Genomic DNA, 22,202 nt, shown 5'->3' on the forward strand with positions numbered 1-22,202 from the left:
TCAAGCACATTTGCACATATGTTGCCATCATCATTTTCTTTTTTTTTTTCTTTTTACCCTAACCCTAATCCTAGCCATCATCAGTTTCAAAGCATTTTCTTTGTACTTGAGCCCTTGGTATCAGCTCCTCATTTCACCCCCTGCCCTCCCTCTCTCATGAACCCTAGATAAATTCTAGATTATTATTTTCATATCTTACATCATCCTCTGTCACCTTTCACCCACTTTTCTGTTGTTCATCCCCCTGGGAGGGGGTTATATGTTGACCCTTGTGATCGATTCCCCCTCCCCCCATTCCCCTTATCCTCCTGGTGTTTCTATTCTGATTGTGTTATCGTGGATTCCCTGGAATGTGGCTCATATCTGTAGCAGTGTTAAGCCATTCTTACTAATGCAGCCTAGATGGGGCGGGGGGTGGGGGTGCAGGGTTGTTAGAAGAGTGCAATGCTTTGTTCCAGGGAACAGTTTGATGACCTTATCTTGAATTTGGCATCTGAATCATTTTGACACATTGCAATAGAGCCAGATGACTGGAGAACCAAACAGATACTGAGCTACATATTTGAAGGGGTGGTGGGAGTGTGCAGCGGGAGAGTGATGGAAAATGAGCTTCTCATGGTATGGAATTATTAATCTTGGAGGATGTCAGGGGAATATATGCACATAGATCTATTTCCCCATCATCATATATAAATATATTTACATATGTACATGCCTGTATTTAGATCTGTATAAATGCCTTTTGCCTCCTAGTTCTTTCCTCTATTTCTTTTTACTTCCCTCTTGTCCCCCTATCATGCTTAGCCTTCATTTGGGTTTCAGTAATTCCTCTCAGTTATATTGCCCTTGATCAAGCCCTACCAGTCCTCCTAAACCCTCCTCACCACTGACTTTGGATCACTTGTTGTTCCCTTGTCCCTGGGTTTGTTAACACTACTTACTTTCTCTCACCTCTCCCTCTCCATGTACCCCCACCCACCAACTATCAGTCCCATTGTTTCTCCTCCAGATTGTTTATCCTGACTATCTTATCTAGATAGACCTGCAGAGATAACAATATACACAGAAACAAGGCAGAGCAAAACAAAGCAACAAAGGAAAACAAAACAACAACAGAAAACCAATGACAAAAAAACAAAAACAAAAGCCTGTAAATAGTTCAAGGTCTGTTTGTTGACGTTTAGGAATGCTTTCCGGTTGAGTTGATGGGGTGCCACCCCCTGGCCCCAAAGTGTATTTTTGGGATTCTTTTGGGACTTCCTTGCTCTGCTCCCTTGCTGTTCTGTTGTGCGCCCTTAGTGTTTCACGTCGGTGTGACGGGGTCAGATTAGGCACAGTTCTTACACTGTGTCTCCAGTGTTGTTCCCTGTAGGGCTATGAGTCAGTGAGGGATGTTGTGTCTCGTAGTGGGGCTGGCCATATGGTCTTCTCTGTGCATTGGCTGTTCTGAGCGGGAATATCATCCTCAGGGCTTGGTGGACCAGGATGTGCTCTACTCTCTCTTCCTCCCCCTTCATTTGCTTCTGTGTGCTCTGATCAGACATGTCCCTCTCCCCGAGCTGCAGCTTCAGTGCCGTCCTCTGATGTGATTTCTTCTGGGGGAGGGGCAGTTGCAGAGACTGTAATCTTCATCGGAGCAGAAAACCTCACCTTTCTCCCATAGAACAGCTGGAAGTTTTGAACTTCTGACTTTGTGGCAAGCAGCCCAGTGTGACCAGGTCTGTTACTGAGGGTTTCTGAGACCGTAAATGTATACAGGCTAGAATTCATAACACATCACATAAGGGGTTATGCCTAGAAAGCATATTAATTTAAATACATCTCACCATGGGACATTCTATTTGCTGAAATGAGTCTTGCCAAGGCATCCTGTGCTGTGTTGGACACTAAGGATTCATACTGAGTTATGGACTGCCCTGCCCTCAATGACCTCCTGGCAAAACCAACCCAAAACAAGCTTTTTGCCAAGGAGTCGATGCTGACTCAGAGGGACCCTGCCCCTCTGGGTTTCCAAGACTGTAATTCATTATGGGAGTAGAGAAAGCATCTGACCTTCTGCCAGGGAGGCATAAATAGAGTGAAGTTTACTTATGAAGCACCTGCTGGGTTCCAGAGTCCACACAGGTTTTCTGACTCAATGGAGATGCCTATTCGCCAGGAAAATGATGACCAACCGAAGCACACCACGCCATATTGTAGTGGAATCCTCAGGGTGTCTCAGGTGGTGGATGAGCAGAAGGGAGAAAGACTTAACCCTTGCCAACACGTTCAGAGCGGAAGTCTATCCGGGGTTGGTAGTATAAGTCGGACACAGAAGAGAATAAGCAACTTTTAAAGGAAAAGATCAAAAGAAGCAGAGAACTCATGCCATCAGGTGGATTCTGACTCACAGAGACCCTGTGGGAATGGAGGGTAGACTATGGAGAAATCCATCATGGCCACATGCTTAAGTTCCGGTATCTCACTGCCAGGGAGTCTACGCTGACACACAGTGACCCTGGGTCAAGTGGGTTTCTGACACCTTAACTGTTTATGAGAGTAGAGATACCAAGCTGTCTCCCTTGTTGCTCCGGATGGTTTATGACCTGTTGACCATGGGGGTTGCAGCTCAATGCCTACCCACTCTGCCACCAGTGCTCCATAAGTTCAGGTATTGAACTTCAGACATGGTCTATGGGCCACTTCTCAGAAGTCAGTGGTTTTCTCCTTTATTTCCAAGTTTGGTTTCTGTTGGGCTATTTAAACTCTATTTAAACTTCTGTCCTCTATTTCTTTAATGGGGAAGTGCTTGACTGATTTCTTTCTCCTGTATAAATTGAACTCTCTCTGTCTTATTTTCAAGTAGCTTCATTGTCGGACGCAGTGTTTCCCAAAGTGGACGACACCACCATCCTGGGGAGTGCCGGCAGGATCCAGAGGGGAGTACACTTTCTCCTGGCTGTGGGTCACAGCACAAAGGTTTTTAATTGCCAGGGGAGGGAGGATGAGGTTTTGTTTTCCTCTGAAAAGAGTGTAGTAGGCTAAATAGGTTTGGGAACCTATGATTTAACCTAATTATTTGGCAGAAATAGGGAAGAGTCCTTTTGCTCGTATAGAAACTCTGTATTTATATGGGGTTAGCCATGTGCTAGTTAAAAAAAACAAAACTGCCTCACATGTCCAGCCTTCTGTAACAGCCTAAGAAAAGGATAGCTAATAAGAGGTAGGTGGAAGTTGGTGGTGGCCCTTTGGGGATTTCATAAAAATGATTGATGGATCTGGGAGGCATCCCTCTTTCATCCTTCCTTTCTGCTGTGTAGAACATAAGTCGAAAGCTGGAGCTCAAGCAACCACGGTGCAATGAGGCGGCTACCTGCGGAAGTCAGGGCCACAGGTAGTGAAGCACAAAAGCAGAGGAAGCCTGAGGCCTTGATGCTGATGGAGGTCTTGAAAGCGAGTTCAGTGCTGCTTACCTCTGGGCCCCCTTGACGTGAAGCAGAAGGCTGCTGGGTAAGCTTTCCCAGTTTATCCACCGCTTCTGTTGTGGTTGCTTCCCATGCCTATCTATTCCAATGGCCTAAATTCTCTTTCAAAATGAAAACAGCTGTTTTGTTTTTATTTTTTTATATTGAAGTAACACAAACAGTGATCATTTAAAGCTTTCTTAGTTTTGTCTTTTCATAGTAAATGAGGGTTAAACGTTCTCGGATGGTCAGGCTTTCGGTAGGACACTTAATTTAAAACCAAAAAAAGAATGGAAGATTTGCTATTTAAAGTGTCCCCCAAGTCTTTCACCCTTGTATCTGGAAAGCATGAGTGGTCCCTAATCTTTTCATCTGTTCTACAGTATCCCATCCTCGGTCATCTTACCTGCCCAACACACTCAGCTCCCCAGAGCGTGAAGGAAAAGGCCTGACTGAAAAGCCAACGCCAGGAGAGTCAGGTAGGGTCAGAGCAGAATTGAAAACAATACTCAAAAAGCACTTCTTCCTCCTTTCACTCCACACTGGCTGCCTGGGTCTCAGAGCCCTGATAATGGAGGGGTTACAGATGTCGCTGCGATGCTCCAGCTCAGCACCTAGAAACCACTAGCTGCTCCTTGGGAGAAAGAAGAGGCTTTCCACTCCCACTCAGAATTAAATCCTCTGCAGCTCTGGGAGCAGTTCCACTGTGTCCTAGAGGCCACGGAGCTAGCAGGGGCTCATGGGCAATTCATTTGTTGTTGTTTTTAAAAACGTAAGTCACTTGAGTTGGATTTGGAGATGGTAGGATATTTAACATAGGCTATTTAAATAATTCTTGGGTCCTTTAGTGACAGGGTTACCAACCTGGTCTTTGGGTTATATATTGTGAAGAGTCAGGTAGGAGTGAATTAATTCAAAAATCCCAAATTGAAAAAAAAATTATATAGATAATTTGGAGGGGGAGAGGAGGAAAACGAATTCATACCCATTTTATTTATAGATTTTCCTGTTTTCTTCCTTGCCTGCCCTTTGTAAACCGGAAAACAGGATCTTGAACCTCTTTGATGAGTAATAGCTGCCCAAAGCGATCGGTGCATCTGAAAGCTTCCCAGTGACATGCTGGTCAGAGCACCCAGGCTTCATTCTCACCGTCTGTCACGTTACCAGAGCCTTAAGTATAATTACAGCCATGTGACATTTGCATGCCACATGCTTTTCCCACATGATTTTCAGGGCCACCCTCCCTAATTAAAATGGTGTTAGTATCTCAATTATCAGCCCTGGTTTTAAAGGGCTTTTATTATAGCGCTGTGAAAACTTGCTCCGGGCTGGGATTTAACTGAAACCACGTTCTTGGGAGTGTTCAGCAGGTGGGAGGGGATTGTTCCACTCCACACCTCATACCTGAGCACTCTCATGGGAGAAAAAACAAAATGCTGACCGAGGGGCGAAGGCCGGCATGGGTGGTGGGCCTGCCTTGTTAACCTCTGCCCCGGCGACCAACCTAGGGCTTTGGCTTAGTTTGAAATCTAGGTTGGCAACAACTTGAGGATCCCTTGGCACCGTTTTGGGAAAAAGAGGAAATAAAAACAAAGAATGATGTTCATGAGCAATCCCAATCTGAGATGGAGGCTTCCCCGCTGGACCCTGTGGAAAACCTCTGCAGCTCCTTGGGTAGGTCAAGAATAAGAGTTATTGCCTCTTTACACATCTAAGGCTGGAGCCTTGGTGGTGCGGTGGTTACGAGTTCAGCTGGGACTCGAAAGGTTGGCAGTTCAAAACCACTAGTCTCTCCTCAGGAGACAGACGGAGCTTTCTACTTCTGGAAGGAGTGACAGTCTCAGAAACTCCCAAGGGCAGTTCCACCCTGTCCTATCAGCTCTCTGTGAATCAGCATCAGTGTAATGGCGGTGAATGTGGGTGTGACGGTTTCAAGTCTAAAAGTGTTAGGCAGCTTAACCTAGGGAATTGGGAAGTCCATTTACGCATGCCCAGGAGAGCCAGCATAGGACAAGTCTGGATTTTCCCGCTGGTAGGCCCAGATGGGCGTTACACCTGGAGCAGCCCACCTGGGCCAGGTGATTACAATTCAACCAATGGGATCGACCTGGGGTCGTTCACCACGCCTTCCCCGGGAACCCTTGAAAAGGCAGGGACCGGAAGGGAGAGGGGCTTGGCTGGTCTGGTCGTCTTCGTGGGAGGAGAGATATCCTTGAGTGACCTGGAGCAGCCTCTGCCAGGACGCATGGTCAAAGGAATCCTATGGGTGCCGCGTAAAATCTGAAGCTTTTTTTAAACTCTCATTAAATTCACTTGGATCACGAGCCCGGCTTCAGAGTGAAATCTTTCTCTTGCGGAGCCAAGGACCGAGGTTGGAATCTAGCCAGGAGAGACAGACCTTACAAAAGGACTGGGTTTCCTGAAAGTGGTGGGGTGGGGGAGGGCATGGCCAACACAAAGGGGGTGTCCTGGACATTTTGGTGTGAGGAGGTTTAGGAAACAGGGGTATTGGGTTTCTGTGTAGTTGTCAAGCGGTTGACAAGGAGGGAGAAAGAAATGGGCCTGAGTCAGTCTCAATACTTCCCCAAGCTATCCTCGTAGTTCACGTGATCCTTGAAGGGCAGTCCCTCCCCACAGGAGATCTTTGAAAGCAGCCCAGCGCTGTCCAATAGGAGCATGTGGGTATGAAGCCCTCAGAATGTGGCTCCCTGGAAGAGACCCGAAAGGGTGTTTAATGTTGAGGACTTGAAATGGCAATACCCCCTGCTGCAAACATCAGCCACAATGGGCGTCCTATCCTTCCCTAAAGACAACTGAGACTAAAAGGGCCTTTGAGGATGGGGATGGGGCTGCGTTTTGATTTTCATGGCCCTCAGGCCCATTGCCTTTGTGGGCTCTCTTTCCCAATAACAATCAGAGTGCCCTTTTCTAATGCAACAGGGGCCCTGGGGTGTAGTCCATTAACTATGCACCAGGTTGTGCATTGAGCTGGCAATCACTAGGCTGGCTGCTCAAATCCTCCAGCTACTCTGTGGGAGCCCATGAGGCTGTCTGCTGCTATGAAGATTTATAGTCTCTGAGATCCCAAAGGACAGAAGTCTGTCCTATAGGGGCACTGTGAGTTGGAATTGACTTGATGGAAGTGGGTTTCTTTCTTTCTTTCTTTCGTTCTCTCGCTCTCTTTTGTTGTTTTAACGAATGCATTGTTATAAAGATGAATATAAACACTATATGATGAAAACATTTCTGATTAATTTTGATTAATTTGTCAGGAAACCAAAAGGTTGGCTGTTTGAACCCAGGCAATGGCTCATGGGGAGAAAACCCGCGTGGTCCATTTCTGTAAAGATTACAGCCGCACCCCCCCCCCACCAGGTGTCTGTGTGTTGCAGTTGATGAGGGGTCCCAACAGCAACACAATCCTTTTAGGAAAGACATCAGATGTATAACTAGCTAGAAAATGGCCCATTCTTAAATGAGTGCAAGATTGGTGTTTTGTACATAGTTGGTGCTCAATCAATATTTGGTGATGAAAATATTCAGAGAGCGTGTTAAATCTTTTAACAGATGGGACGATTTCACTTCCCACCCCCACACTTTTTTCCCTTTCATGATGTCCCATTGGACTCTCCAGTGCTGTGCTACTCAGAGTCTGATCTGCAGGGCCGCAGACAGGCACTACCTGGAGCATGTCAGAAATGCCGAGGACGGCACAAGAGCCCCAGGGGCGTCATATTCACACTACACGATGATCTGCTTTCTTGCAATTGAAACCAGATCTTCATTGCTGCTGCTAAAAGAACTGATTCCCTTATCCTTCCATGCCTGAGGGCTGACCCTCACCCTTCTGCATGTCAACACCATTCCTTTAGCCTGGTTGTTTCCAATCTAGGTGGAACATTGGAATCACTCTGGAGTCTAAAACAAAAAACACCTGAAAGCTGGGCCCCAACCCCTAGAGATTCTGAAGTAATGTGCCTGGATGAGACTCTGGGAATCAAAGTGGTATATTGGTAATTGGTTTCTAAAGCCTTTCTTGTCATGCTAGTATAGCTTAGGAAGAAGCATTCTTTATTTTATTGTTGTGGGAAAAGTGGCCCACAGAAGCAAATGTGTCTCTACAACAAAACTTTCTGCCATTGAGTCAATGCTGACTCATAGGGACCCTTATAGGACAGGGTAGAACCCCCCTGTGAGTTCATGGGAGTAGAAAGTCCCATCTTTTTCCCAAAGAGCAACTGGTGGTTTCCATCTGCTGACCTTGGGGATCTCCGCAGAATGCATGACCACTCCACCACCAAGTATCCTGTTCAAATGTGCCTGGGACCCATGAAAGTCTTAATGCAGCCCTGTCCTCAAAGTCCCTTTTAGTCTCAGGTGTTTGAAGGTAAAGACATAAACATTCCTGTTGTGGCTGATAGTTACAGGACTAGGTTGGTGCTGGGGAGCTGACTCTAAACCTGGGGTGGAAGGGAGGAAAGGGGACACCTAGCTTTGGGAGCACTGGGATCATGGTGGAATCATTTGGAAAAGGCTAATGATGATGGTTGTACAATTTGATGGACATAAACCAAGTCTTGGCTGAAAGCAGAGAAACCCAGAAAGAGGTTTCCTTGTGTTTCATTGACTGTGCAAGGCATTTGACTGTGTGGAACATAGCAAACTGTGTGGGAATTCTAGAACACTACATGTGCTCATGTGGAAGGTATATATGATGACGAGGCTGTCATTGGAACAAAACAAGGGGACACTCTATGGTTTGAAATCAGAAAAGGAATGCTCCAGGCCTTTATCAGTTATTGAATCTGTCTGCTGAGCAAATAATTAATGAACTGGAGGCATCAGGATTGGAGGAATGCTTTTTAATATGCAGGTAGCACAACTTTGTTTGCTGATCGTTAGTAGGACTTGAAGCATTTCCTGATAAAGATACTGAATTGTAGCCTTCAGTATGGATTTTCCTTAGAAGTCAATGTAAGGAAATCCCAATTCCTCACAAGTGGACCAGTAGGAAACATGGTGATAATAAAAGACTGAAGTTGTCAAGGACTTTGTCTTCCATGAATCCATAATCAATGCTCATGGAAGCAGCAATCTAGCGCTCAAAGCACACACTACATTGTGGAAATTAATGGTATAAGACTTCTTTAAAGCGTTGACAAGCGAGGGTGTCACTTTGAGTTCTACAGTTTGCCTAATCCAAGCCATGGTATTTTCAGTCACCTCCTATGCATGTGAAAATTGGACAGTGAATAAGGAGGACCAAAGAAAAATTGATGCATTTGAATTATGATGTAGCAAAAGAATATGCATAATGCCATGGAGTGCTATAAGAATAAATCTGTTTGTTTTGAGAATCATGATGGCAACCAATGTACAAATGTGCTTGACAAAATGGATGTATGTATGGATTGCGAGAAGAGTTGTACGAGCCCCTAGTAAAATGATAAAAATAAAAAAAAGAATAAATCTGTCTTGGAAGAAATACAGCCAGCATGCTTGCTAGAGGCAAATATGGTGAGGCTTTGCCTCACATACTTTGGACATGTTATCAGGAGATGCCAGAGCCTGGAAAAGGACATCATGCTAGGTAAGGTAGTAAAGCAGACAAAAAAAAAAAAAAAAAGAGGAAGAGCTTTAGTGAGACGAATTGACACAGTGGCTGCAAAAATTGTAAGGATGGCACAGGACTGAGCACTGTATTGTTCCATTGTACACAGTGTTGTTATGAGTCAGAACCAATTTGATGCCCTCTAATAGCAGTGTCCAGTGAAATGTGAACAATTATTGTTAGTTGCTGTGTTAAACTGAGTTCTCTAGAGAAACAAAGCCAGGGCACTTATGTATGTGTGTGTGTATATATATATATATTCATATATATGAAGGAATATAACAGCTAATTAGTCCACACAGTAGTTCAGAGGGCTCAGTTCAACCTACTTTCGAGGAATAGTTAATATACTGAAGGTCCTTCAACTCAAGCTGGCTGCAGAGCTAAGGTCAAGGAAGCAGACAGTGGAATCTGCCCTCAGGCAAGACAAGCAGAGTCAGCCCTCAGGCAGCAGGCAGCAGGCAGCAGGCAGCAGGCAGCAGGCAGCAGGCAGCAGGCAGCAGGCAGCAGGCAGCAGGCAGCAGGCAGCAGGCAGCAGGCAGCAGGCAGCAGGCAGCAGGCAGCAGGCAGCAGGCAGCAGGCAGCAGGCAGCAGGCAGCAGGCAGCAGGCAGCAGGCAGCAGGCAGCAGGCAGCAGGCAGCAGGCAGCAGGCAGCAGGCAGCAGGGTGGGGCAGCAACAGTCAGAAGTGAAGGAGCACAGTGAAGCAGACCCAGGCCCAGGCCCTGATGGAGTCTCAAACTCCAGTGATGCATGGCAAGGCTACATGATCCACAGGTTGGCTCAGCCCACAGGTAGTGCAACACATGGTTGAGGCAAAAGACTCGAGGACTAGGTCAAGCAGCAGCACACTGGTCTGATAACCAGGGAGAAAGAGAAAGGCACCAGCCACCTGGCTTTGGAAAGCATATCTCTTAGTTGCCTTCCAATCAAGTTTCGACCTCATTAAACTCCACTCATATGTTCCTATGGAAGCCTAGTTGGCACAACAAATCTAGTGATCACAGTTGCAATTGAGTTGATTCTAAAGCATGGTGACCATGGGTGTTCCGAGTAGAACTACTCTAGGGTTTTAAGACTGACTCAACAGAAGTAGATTGTCAGGCTTATTCTCTGAGGAACTTTTGAGAGGCTGTGAACTGCCGGCCTTTCAGCTAATAGTTGAGTACTCACCTTTGTGCCACTTGAGAGTCTCACAATGAGAACTGTGACCATTTTCCCACAAGGTTTATCCCTGGTTTTGTGATCATGTTGGCCTCTATTCTCTGTCCAGGCTTGGCATTTCCCAACTGTAATAGATAGGTTTTGTGTCAACTTGTTTGGGCCAGGATGCTAAATGGTTTGGTAGTTAAAGCCTAGTAATTCACCATGGTATGACTTAACACCATGTAAGAAGCTCTATAATAGGATTGTCTGTGAGCAGTCAACCAGTTCTAAAATGATTAGGTCGAAATGCAGCTGCCTTAGGTCAGAAATCTGATGAAAGGAAGTGTCCTCAGGGGTGTGGCCTACTTCCTATGTAAGTGGATGCTGTGGTAAAGCTTGCTAGCTTTTTGCTGTGTCTGGATCCAGCATCTGATTCATCAATCTCTGGTTCTTTGGATTTGGGTCAATAGCCTGCCATGTTGCCTGCCTATCCTGTAGCCATCTTTGGCCTGCCATTTGACTTGCTGACCTTGGATTCATCAGCCTCTGAAGCCATCAACCTGTGGTCTTCCTACTGAGCTTGAGTTCATTAATCCCTGAAGTTACTCAAATCAGGAGAAGCCTCCAGTTTAACATCCTGACCCACGGGCTTGGAACTTCCCTGGACTCACATTTGTCTGCTTCTACAACTGTGTGAGCCTTCTTAATGCATTGACCTTCTTAGGCTGAGTGAAAAAGTGTACAATCTAGAATTAGTTTTTTATGTCAAAGTCTCATGCTTCATTAACTATCTCAAAGCTCTTGTTTTCTTGAAATAGCCATACTTCAAAATATTAACTTCTACCATTTACCACATCCTCCTGATCATCTTTAGTCATTTCTCATAAAGACAGTAGACATGATTCTTATGCTTATGTTACAGATAGGGAAACAGAAGTTTAGAAAGTGGATCTTCCCAGGGAGCAAATTTCTAATTCCAAAGCCTTCTCTCAGCCCCATTACTCTAAACTAGTGTTTCCCAACATGGGTGAAACCATCCCCAGGGGAGCCTAGGCCAAATAATTTTGGGAACCTGTAATGTTGCATTTAATCAACACTGATACTCAGTCCCCTAACTCCTGAAAATCAACATCAGATTTACAATGCTCCAGTTTTGATGTTTCTTGGCAAAGGAGCTAGGATAAAGGGCAGGAACGAAGGAAGGAGCTAGGATAAAGGGCAGGAACGGGGAAAGGAGCTGGTAGGATTTGGGGTGTTTTATAAGATTGAGACATGCTGCATCCATTTTCCTTCCTGCATAACTAATATGATTTTTTAATTTAAAAGGCAAATACTAAATACAAACCTGTAGCATGTGTTAGGACGGAGGAGATGGCAAAGATGAGGAAAAGTCTTTGTCCTTGGAAGGACACATTGGAAGGATGGCTGAGAACCTGCAATCCTCCAATTGATGAGCGTGAGTGTCATCAGGTGCCAAGTTGGGTGACTAAAGCGGGAGGCTTTGTCCAGTTGAACCAGAGTGTGAAGAAAGGTTTTCTCTGGAGGAGGTAAGCTTTGATTGACGCCTGGAAGGATGAAGGAAGCCCGCATAGCTAGAAGCAACAGGAGCTGAGCCCCAACTGGGGCGGAGGATTCATTAGCGAGTTCGAACTTTCCCAGCTGCATTACCAAACTGGTTTCTTGCTGGCTGCACTTCTGTCGCTGAATTCTAGACCAGCAGCTGTCCCAGCCAAGCTTAGCACTAACTAGCTCAGTGTCCTAAGTGACCTATATCTGAAGCAGCGAAATCAGATGCAAAAGGGTTATTTACACAGGCGAGAGCTTCCTGCTTCATACATTAGCCAGCTTCTCTTAAGGTGGCTGGAGTACACTTTGTTTAATATTCTTGAACCCACAGAAGTTGAAAGCCAGTACTTATTTAAACATTGACCAAGAACCATGCTTGAGAAAAGGCAGGGGAAACGGCAGACCGCTTGGTTATCGATCCTCAGCTGGGGAAGGTTTCACGATGAACCCATTCTCTTTGTTTCTTTTGCATGCGAAGGAGTGGCAGGGGTGGTGGTGGTGTGAAAAATCTTATAATATTTGTTCCTTCTCCGAACTTTTTTTCCTTCATTATTCACACATAGTAATGGGAAAAAAATAAAAGGGGGACAACCAACCAAGAGAAGATGCGCAAAGATTCAGCACTAGCACTGTGGAAAATGAGGGTGGCAGCAAGGCTCAAGCCATTCCCATCCCTGGTGTGTTCAATCAGCTCATCCACAGTGAGAGAAAGGGCGAGAGAGTCATGAGCCCCTTTATCAAGGTGGAAAAACCCTGTCCTTTGCCTTGGGGCGGAGCTAAGGACCCCAGACACAGGAGCTTCTTTTCCTGAGAACACCAGCGGGTCTTTTTCAGCCTTTCCTCCGTCCTCCTTGCTCCCCAGAGCTGAGGAAGGTGAAGGCAGGGAGGGAGGCGACAGAAATGATAGTCTGCAGTTGTCAGCGCATGGGAAGGGGTGGCCCTTTCTGAACAGGTGCCTAGGTGGACAGCTTCCTCAGATCACATCCCCGTACAGGTTTTGGTGACAGCTCATCTACACAGGATGAAAACCAACTCCAAAAATTAGAAGAAAAGTGAAACTGGTGGTCCCCCACTCCCCGAAAAGCGGCTTCCTTTTGTGAAGGCCTGGCCGACTGCGGTGAGGCTCAGTTCTAACTGGGCAAGGGCCTTGGGTGAGCGAAGAGCTCCTCTTTTACATTGTTGTCCTGTTTATAAACACGTTTCTGGAGAGGTGAGGGTTTTGCTGGGCGTTTTTTTAATTGGGCCGAGTTTTCAGGGAGCCGGAGAACATGAGCCTTAGGCCCTAGGAGGGGGACCTGCTGGTTTCAAAGAATACTTCCTATTGTCATACACCTGGGCCATATTATGGCAGGGGCGTGCTGGCGTTCCGGCCGAGGACGGCCTGAACCTCATTCGGTCGGGCCTGGCACAAGTCCTTCCACAAGCCTTTCCACAAGCTGGCAGGCCACGTTCTTCCCCGGCGGCGCCCAGGCTAGGCCCCTGGGGCCCGGGCATGCGGGAACCGCCAGCAGGGCGCAACCTCGTCCTTCCCTGGCCCGCCGGCCGCTTCGCCTCCGCGCGCCTTTGCACCCAGCGCCAAACAGTGGGGGTGGGGGAGGGAAGCCGGAGAGCGGGGAGCCGCTCTCAGCCCGCGGCGGGAGGGGGTGGGTGGCGACAGTCCAGTCGGGCAGCTTCAGGTTTCCTCCTGGAGCGGTGGCGGGCCTGGCCACGTGAGGCGGCCGTGGGGAGCTGGCCTGTCGGTGGGCGGGCAGGGGATCCAGTGGCAGCAGGGAGGAGCGGGGCGGGGGCACAGGGGCGGCCCCAGTTACCGGCGCAGCCCGCCCGGTCGGGGAGCGCGCCCGCGGCTCCGCCCCTCCGCCTCCGTCCCAGCAGTGCCGCCGCAGGCGTTGGCAGCTCCGGCCGCGCGAGCCTTCCCGGCTCCGGCGGCTACGGTCCGGGGGCGCGTTCTAGGGCGCCCTGGGGCAGGGCGCGGGGAGGCACCGAAGCGCCCTACTCACGCTCCGGAGGCTGCGGGGCCACAGCGTCAGGTAAAGACCGTTTGGGGCTCTAGCCTCCACGACCCCCTGCAGCCCTGGCTGGAAAAGTTTATCCACCTGAGTTTGCAACCGTGGGGCCACTTACCGGCTTGCCGGGCACACGTGGCTCAGCAGAGGCGCAAAGGGGGTGCAGCTGCGGGCTCGGCTGCACGAGGGATGGGCGCCGCCTTCCAGGTCCCTGGGGACGGCAACAAGTGCACGGGACCGCGAAGCCCGGCTCAGCGGCCGCGGTGGCAGCTGCGCAGCGCAGGGCGCTCGGGCGGCGCGGGCAGAGCGCACGGATGTGGCAGCGGCCTTTCTCGCTCTCCAGACGGGGGATGGGCGGGTGGGAGTCCAGCCTGTGCCCTCTGGGCTCCAGGAAAATAGATGGCATCCCTGCCGTGGAATTGGGGGTACTTAACGAAGGGAGAGCTGGGAAAACCGGGGTCCGTCCTCCCCATCGCTGCAACCGCTCCGGGGACGGGGGTGTTGGAGGGGCCGAGACGCCTAGCACAAGCTTGGGACGCTAGCGTTGCACCAGCGCTAACAGTTATCTCGTAGGGTTTAATAAAACATAGTTATCTTGTTGGAGTGGTGGTGGTGGTGTCAGAATTCTGTTGGACTATGCATATTTTATGGCCGTTTCCCCCTTGAATACAGGGCGGGTGGGTGTGGGTGTTGGGCCCTGCGTAGGGCCTCCAAAGGGGTCCTAATGAGGGGGCCTGTGCTTCATAGACGTGGCATCCTCGCTGGTGAAGGGTGCCGGGGCGCCCAGGAAACCCAGCTCCGGTTTCCCAGACACCAGGTCGGTTTCCAGGAGAGAATCAACGATCCTTCCCGGGAGCCCTTCGCGTCTCCCCTATTGGTTACAGCTGGGGTGGGATGCGGACAGGCTGCAACATCTGTGTTTGCGCAGCGTGCCCCTCCTCGACCCCTGCCTGGGTCTTGGCACATCTCCGAAGACCCGGCTTGCTGAAGGTTGAACGTGGGCCTGTGCCAGTTGGGCAAAAACCCGACAAAGTAAGACGTTGAGAAAGAACTGATCGTTTGAGATCCCTTGGGGTCCTTGATTTTCCGAAGCTTTGTCATCGGCTATGTTCCTAGGCCTGAAGTTGTCAGCGCTAAATAGAAAAACGAACGGAAGCCCTGGCCTGGTTAGGCTCCCAGGGTAGCTCTTTGCACTTGACGACCCGCGCCGAATGGTAATTTCACCTGTGAAAACGTCTATATATCGGCTCCACGTGTTGATATTTTAGGTCCAGGTGCCACCCTTCTCCCCACCCCGTCGAGCCTGACGCGGCATCTCCCAGTGCATCAGAATAGAACTGTGCTCCATAGGGGTGGGGGAAGGGGGGTATTTTTGAAACTGGATCGCCAGGCCTTTCTTCCAAAGTGCTTTTGAGTGGATCGGATCTCAACATTTTTGATTGGCGGTAGCAGCAGTTAACCATTTGTACCTCTCCCGGACTCCCGGGTTTTAGAACATTTCTACAGCACATGGACATGGCCAACTTTGGAGTATCAGGAGGAAAGAAATGAATATAGGTACATCCCCTCCTCCCCCCTTTATTTAAAAGTTGGATTTCTTCTTGGTGGAAAGGCAGCGTCCGCCCCCGCAACCCCCACCACCATGGAGAGCAGCGCCGCCAAGCCCCCTCTTCTGGAACTGCACTCAGCATCAGGCCGCCTTAAGTTAGCTCGGCACTGTCTGAACATTATAGATGTTAGTGTTCATTTAGGTTTTATGTGTTATTTGGTGTGATTTGGTCACTTTTGGGATCTGAGAACACTTAAATTTTACCCCACAGAAATGAATGGTAGATTGCTTTATTGTCTTAGGCCAGCGGTTCTCAACCTGTGGGTCCCAACCCCTTTGGGGGTCGAACGACCCTTTCACAGGGGTCACTCGATTTATAACAGTAGCTAAATTACAGTGATGAAGTAGCAACAAGAATAATGTTATGGTTGGGAACTGTTATGGTGAGGAATTGTATGAAAGGGTTACGGCATGAGGAAGGCTGAGAGCCATTGTCTTCGGCCATATCACCTTAGGAATTTAGGCCATTTCTACTTTTGCATGGGGTGGGTGGGAATGTGGGGGTGGGCTCATGGTGTAGAGTGGTGAGTGGGAGACAGCTGTTTTGAAAAACCGTTGGTGTTTTGAGTATAATACAGTTTGTCAAGGTAGTGTTCTACTAATGTACATGGGATTTATGATTGTTATGCTTGTTGGCTTGGCTCAAATAAGAATTAGGATGACCTCAGATCTCATGTTTAGTGTTGAGAGATCTTAAGGCACACACAGATGACTACTGGGTGTCTGACTCCGACGAGAGTCCTGGTCAACTGGAGAACTGGGAACAGAGAATCAGTGTGTCTCGGATTGTATTTTTTTTCTAATCAAAACCACCCAGCCTGGCCAACCAAGAGCCGGCTTATATAACAGGTGTGTCATTAGACTCTGAAGCATCCGGGAGCCCGTCCTTTGAGCAGTTTGGAAACACTTAGCAGTAAAGAGAATAATAATTGGCCACTAAGGTTCTAAGACATTTCAGCAGGGGTCCACTTGGGTTTCACACCCTTGGTATCATGTGAATGCTGCAGAAAAATTTGGAAGAGTTTTTCTTTGTGTTATAAGAAACTGCTTCTGAGACTTAAAATGGGCAGGAATTTCAGGTGAGCTCTGATACATGCCTTTAGTATGCCAGGTGAGAAAATGAAGTGTGCTCTAAGTAGGTATTAAAGCAAATAGCAGCCTATAATATTACTCTTATATTGTGCATTCTGTACAAACCTGGTTACCACTATATTGGTTCTTGGGCCTTAACTTTAAACCCTGACTCGTCAGAAAGAAAGATTTCTGACCTAAATGTTGAAAAACCCTGTAGGGTTGGGGCACGGATGGCCAGGATGGTCAGAAATAGAGCCCAGATGACTCTCCAACTCGCAGGCTGAGTATAATTTTATTATGCTTTAATTCACTGATCAGCTATGACAGATCTGGTTTATGTAAGTTTTCTCTAATTGCATTTATACTTATATTGCTTTTAGTGGGCAGACAAGCGATAGGATTGTTTCCCCTGGGACCTTCATGAGATTTCTTATGAAGGGGGCGAGTCAAAGTGGGCAGCTCCTATCGAGAAGGGCTAAATTAAAAACAGTGTTACATTTGAAACTTACCGAATTCAGGACTTCTGCCATGTTCAGAGTCGTACTGTAAATATTATGCTGCCCTGTAGGGCGAGAGTCCAACTCCTTTACTCAGGCAAAGCTGGGCTTAGAGATAGTTTTTAAATTTTTCTTGCTTAAGAAGTACAGATCAGGTCTTGCAGTACAGAACATTTTGCCCTAATTGGACGGCGTTTCTGCCATTTTGTGGTGTTTCCATGACCCTTAGCTCTTTTGTTACCTTCTCCATATTGGAAAGAAGTTCCCAAATGTTCAAATCTCTGTTCCTTTGTCAGCTTCCTCATCTACCCCAGGTACCTCTCTGTGAATGATTTTTTTCTTTTGCAGTCATTCAGTGGGTGTTTGCTGAGGGGCCTCTGGTGGTGCTCTGAGTTAGGCGTTGGGGCTGCTAACTGCAAGGTTGGCGGTTCAAATACACCACTGCTCCATGGGAGAAAGAGGAGACTGTCTGCTCTCAGAAAGATTTGCACTGAAGGATCACCATGGGGGGTCACCATTGCAGTGCATTTGGGTGGGTTTAGTCCTGTTCTTGGCTTTAGTTTTCTGGGTTGTGGATTTCATGTCTAAAGTGACACTTTTGTGGTTCACGGTTTTCAGAATTTGTTTTGTTTTGTCCTTTGGACTTCGGGCTGGTAAAAGATCCAGCTTGGTAGCTTAGTGGTAGTTGCACATTGGGTTGCTCTCACAGATCAGGAGTTCAAAACCAGCTTCTCTGAGGGAGAAAGATGGGCTTTCTACCCTTGTCAAGAGTCAGAGTGTCAGAAACTCACAGGGGCAGTTCTCCCCTTTCCCATAAGGTCATTGCGAGTCTGTATTGACTTGATGGCAATGAGTTTGGTTTGGGTTAGTGTAAGATGGAGGAGAACTGTTACATTGGGTTTCCATGGCTGTCATCTTGATGGACACGGACTACCATATCCTTTCCGCCAGAACAACAGCTGGGTTCGAACCATCAACCTAACTCTCCTCATATGTCTCCTTAATGGACTTGACTGTGATATTTCTCTTGCAATTGGATCTGAGGCACAAGGATAATTTACTTATTGGTAGCATTTGGTGCTCCTGGAGTCCTTCTCCTTGATAACCAAGATAATGAGGTTTGACATCTGTTTTAATAAGCAGGAAAGTGAAATAGCGGTTGGAGTTTAATATTGGACATTTGTTCCAGGACGCTTGGTTTCAAACATTCTTATTTTAAAACACTGTGCGTTGATCAGTCTTCAGAGGTGTTTGGTTTTCTCGTGTAATATTTTCCTCAATGACTGTGATTGGTATCTAAAAGCAAGATCGGCACAGGTAGAGGCCAGCCAGGCCACTTCTGTTCTCCATAGCAGCATGCTCAGAAGAGCCCCCCTTGAACTGCTGGGGTGCTCCCTCAAAGGCCAATCTGCCCATTTCAATTAGCAGGCTTTGTTTGTCAGGTGCACCCATCACCACTTTGCTTCTATTAAAAAAATCCGTGAATAAGAAGCTGATAAACTTTACATAGCTCCTTGAACTATACATGGACATTGTTTTAGGGAAATGGATAACAAAGTGCTGTGTTGCTCATGCTAACTCCATTTACAGCGGGGCCCTTATATTTATTACCAGACTCGAACGGCCGTGCTCTTTGGGAGGATGGCTTGCTCCCTGTCTTCCATCCTTTGTGAATACACAGAACTTCTATTTCATGAAATATAGCAAAGCCAGACTTAGGAGCCGTGCTGTCTGGGTGAGACAGCCTGGCCTTGTCCTGCTTGTGGGACCTCAGGTTTTCCATTTGTCAGATGGAGGTGACTCTAGTAAGCATCCCCTTAGGGCGCTTGTAAGGATTTAAGGAGTTGTCCAGTTAGCAGTGTCTGGCAGAAGCCAAAACAAACTCAGTTATCGAGGGGATTCCAACTCTTAGTGATCTGATAGGCAGAGAACTGCCCTGTGAGTTTCTGAGGCTGCACATCTTTATGGGAGTAGAAAGCCCCCCTTTTTTTCTGGAGGAATGTCTTGTTTGTTTCTGGTTAGCAACCCCACATGTCCATGTTACCCCTTATACCACGGTGACTAAAGTGGTAGATTCAGGAGCCTTTCCAGAAGGCTAGTGTCATATCTAGACCATCAATTAGGAGCGCCCCCTACTGTCTGAAAAGGCGCCCTGGTGGCCTAGAGGGTTAGGCATCTGGCTGGTAATGGAAAGGTCAGTAGCGTGAAAGTTCTAGCTGCACTGCGGGTGAGGATGAGGCGCTCTGCCCTGGTAGAGAGAACCAGGCCCGGAAAGCCATGGGCACAGTTCTCCTGGGCCCTGCCAGGTCACTGTGAGTTGGAATCGACTCAACGGTAGTGAGACCTAGACTGAGAGACTGGATTGGCAGCGGCTCTGGTGGCACTGGGCTCTAGGCATTGGACTGTTAACTACAAGGTTGGTGGTACTAACCCACCCAGTAGCTGCTTTGGGGAGAAAGATGCAGCTGTCTGCTCCCATAAAGATTTACCATCTCAGAAGTCTTCTGTCGGGTTGCTAGCAGATGGCACTGGTGTGATGGAGGATTTGAGTCTCGCTTGTGGAACCTGGGGTGAGTGTGACCCCTTTCAGAGCCTGTTTCTTCCAGCACAATGGGAAGACCTAGACTCAGGATCCGCCCTGTTCTGATGTTCTGTAGACTCATGAAATGTGAGTGTGAGAGGTAGTTTGATTCAGCCTTTTGTGTCTTCCAGCCTCGCAGCCGAGGAAGGCACCATCGACAATGTCATTGTCTGCCCAGAGTCGGCAGGTAGTACATATTTGACAGGATGATGAATGGTCTGTGACTCTCTCACTGCCACCGAGTCAATGCTGACTCAGAGTGACCCTCTGCGGCAGGGTAGAGCTGCCCCTGTGAGTTTCTGAGGCTATAATTGTTTACAGGAGTAGAAAGCCCTGTCTTTCTCCCTGTCTATTACTACTTCTAGCTATTTCACCTACACTAGCAAACAGCCATCGGGTTTCAATGAGTTACTTTTCTGGATTTAGTAGAGAGATTTCAAAGATGTGAAAGTCTGGGTCCCGCATGTGTGGGTCACACGGTCACCCTGCCTCCCTTCTGGGGAGCTCCCCAGCTGGAAGAGGGGGGGATGCAACTCTGTAGAGAGAGAAGACTGTGGGCTAATTGCTTCTGAACTTCATGATAGAAAAAGCTTGTCCCGTGGGTTTCAGGACACCAGCGATGACCAAGAGAATTTCATCGGACTGGGGCGGCGGGACAGCCAAAATCCCTTGGACAAATTCTCTTTCCTTCTAATAACCAGTCAGTACCGGCTGTGCACTGCCACTCGGTTCTTTGTCAACCGTTTTTCTCCTTCTCGACTCCATGAGTCTCGAGATTTGCTGTATGACAAAAGGTTAGACTTTTTAAAGGTACAGGAAAATAATAAATAAGTAAAAGGTACCGGGTGCTCTATGCTTGAGATTTTTCCATTTTACCTTCGAGACCCTAAGGAGCCCTGGTGGCACTGTGGCATAGCAATGAGCTGCTAATCGCAAGGTCAGCAGTTCAAGCCCACCAACCTCTTGGCAGGAGGAAGATGAGGCCGTCTGCTCTCATACGGACTTACAGTTTTGGAAAGCCTGTGCAATGTCGCCAGGGGCTGGGATCTATCAACAGCAGTGGGGCCTTTTGGCTTTTGAGCACAAAGGGTTTCAACCATACTTGCTCATTAGAAGCACCTGGGTCCAGAGCCTCAGCATGGCCTCGTGCCCCCCCCCCCAACTCCCACCTTTGTGGGCCTCCCAAGGGTAACTGCTGGGGCACACTCTGTGTAGTGTCTGGCGGTTTTGACTTTGCCCTAGAAGGCCCTGCCCCCCGCCCCTCCAAGTAATATCCATTTCAGGTACAGTTGCTCAAGGAATTCCTCCTTATGACGTCAGCACCCAGGGCTCCATTCTCCAGCTTTCCCATGCACTCTGTTCATTATGGGAGGGGCTTAAAAAGTTTATCAAAAGATGGAATGAGAAGATAATGGGATTTTCCCATGAAGTATTTGAAACTCCCCTGGTATCGCAAAGCCAGGTTTAAACCATCTTTTCTTTGCAACCTGGACTAATTTAGATGCCAGTGAACCTTTCCCTTGTGAACGGCTGTGACCCCATTGCTGGCCCCTCTCGGTTGTCACTTGCCACACACCCCTGGGCTCTTGTGCTCCTGGGTGTAGTTCTCGCCCCTCCAAATGGTCCAAGAGTCCACTGAGGGCAGGGACCTTGGTTTGGGCAACTTTGTATCCCATCTTACAGATGAGGTACTAGCTAACTATACTGATTGGTTATTTTGTTATTTTTCTGGTATCCCACTAGTTTCCAGTCGGGCTGCAAAGAGTAGTGGGGATGCTCTTTTGTACTTCCAATGTGAGTGGGACTGGGAAATGGGGTTCAGGGGAGGGGGAAGGATGTTCAGGGGGATATGTGATGAGCCCTCCCCAGATGAACGGGACTCCACAGCATGTGGGAGGAAATCTATCATTCCACCTAGACACTAGTATAAAACTCTTGACTAGAATCAGGGCCTTGGGGTGAAGAAGAACCTGACACCACTTTCTCTGCCGTCCCAGCAGTTGCACAGTTGCCTTGTAGTGAGTACCTGTAACTGACTGTCCGTTCTGTGTTTGAAACGCTCAGTGATGGAGAGAGAGAGAGATGGTTCTCTTTCGTGGAAAGGTCACACATCTACTTTTGGAAAATTTACATCAAGCTAGCAAGCCAGCTCCCGCTCACGGTGGCCCTGTGTGTATCCGGGTACAAACACTGTGCTATAGGAGTTTCCAGGGGCTGGTCTTTACATCACCAGGCGTTTCTTCCGAGGTGCTCAGGGTAGGCTTCAGCCTTTGGTTAGCAGCAGAATGTGTTCACTGTTTGTATCCTACTGGGACTTGGAAAAAATGACCAATGGATAACTTAGCACCAGGGAGACTTTTTTAAAAAAAATCATATTTCCGGGGAGTGCCTTTTGGGAAAATCGTTCTTATATGGCACCCTCTACATTATTAAAAATTAATTCCCCTTTCCACTTGCAAGCCTTGTTTTTGTTTTTTAAAAAACCTGTTCATCAGTGACTTTAAAAAAATTAAATACTATTTTAATGGACATATCTTAGTCATTCCAATATATCCCCTCCCTTCCAATACAGTTCTGTTGTTCAAGCCCATTGGGCGGGGTTACACAATCATCAATGCTGTCAGCTTCCTTCCTCCTTTCCCCCCACCTCACTTCCCGTACCCTCAGGGAACGT

This window comes from Tenrec ecaudatus, chromosome 2, assembly GCF_050624435.1.
Source record: "Tenrec ecaudatus isolate mTenEca1 chromosome 2, mTenEca1.hap1, whole genome shotgun sequence".
In the NCBI taxonomy this organism is placed as follows: domain Eukaryota; kingdom Metazoa; phylum Chordata; class Mammalia; order Afrosoricida; family Tenrecidae; genus Tenrec; species Tenrec ecaudatus.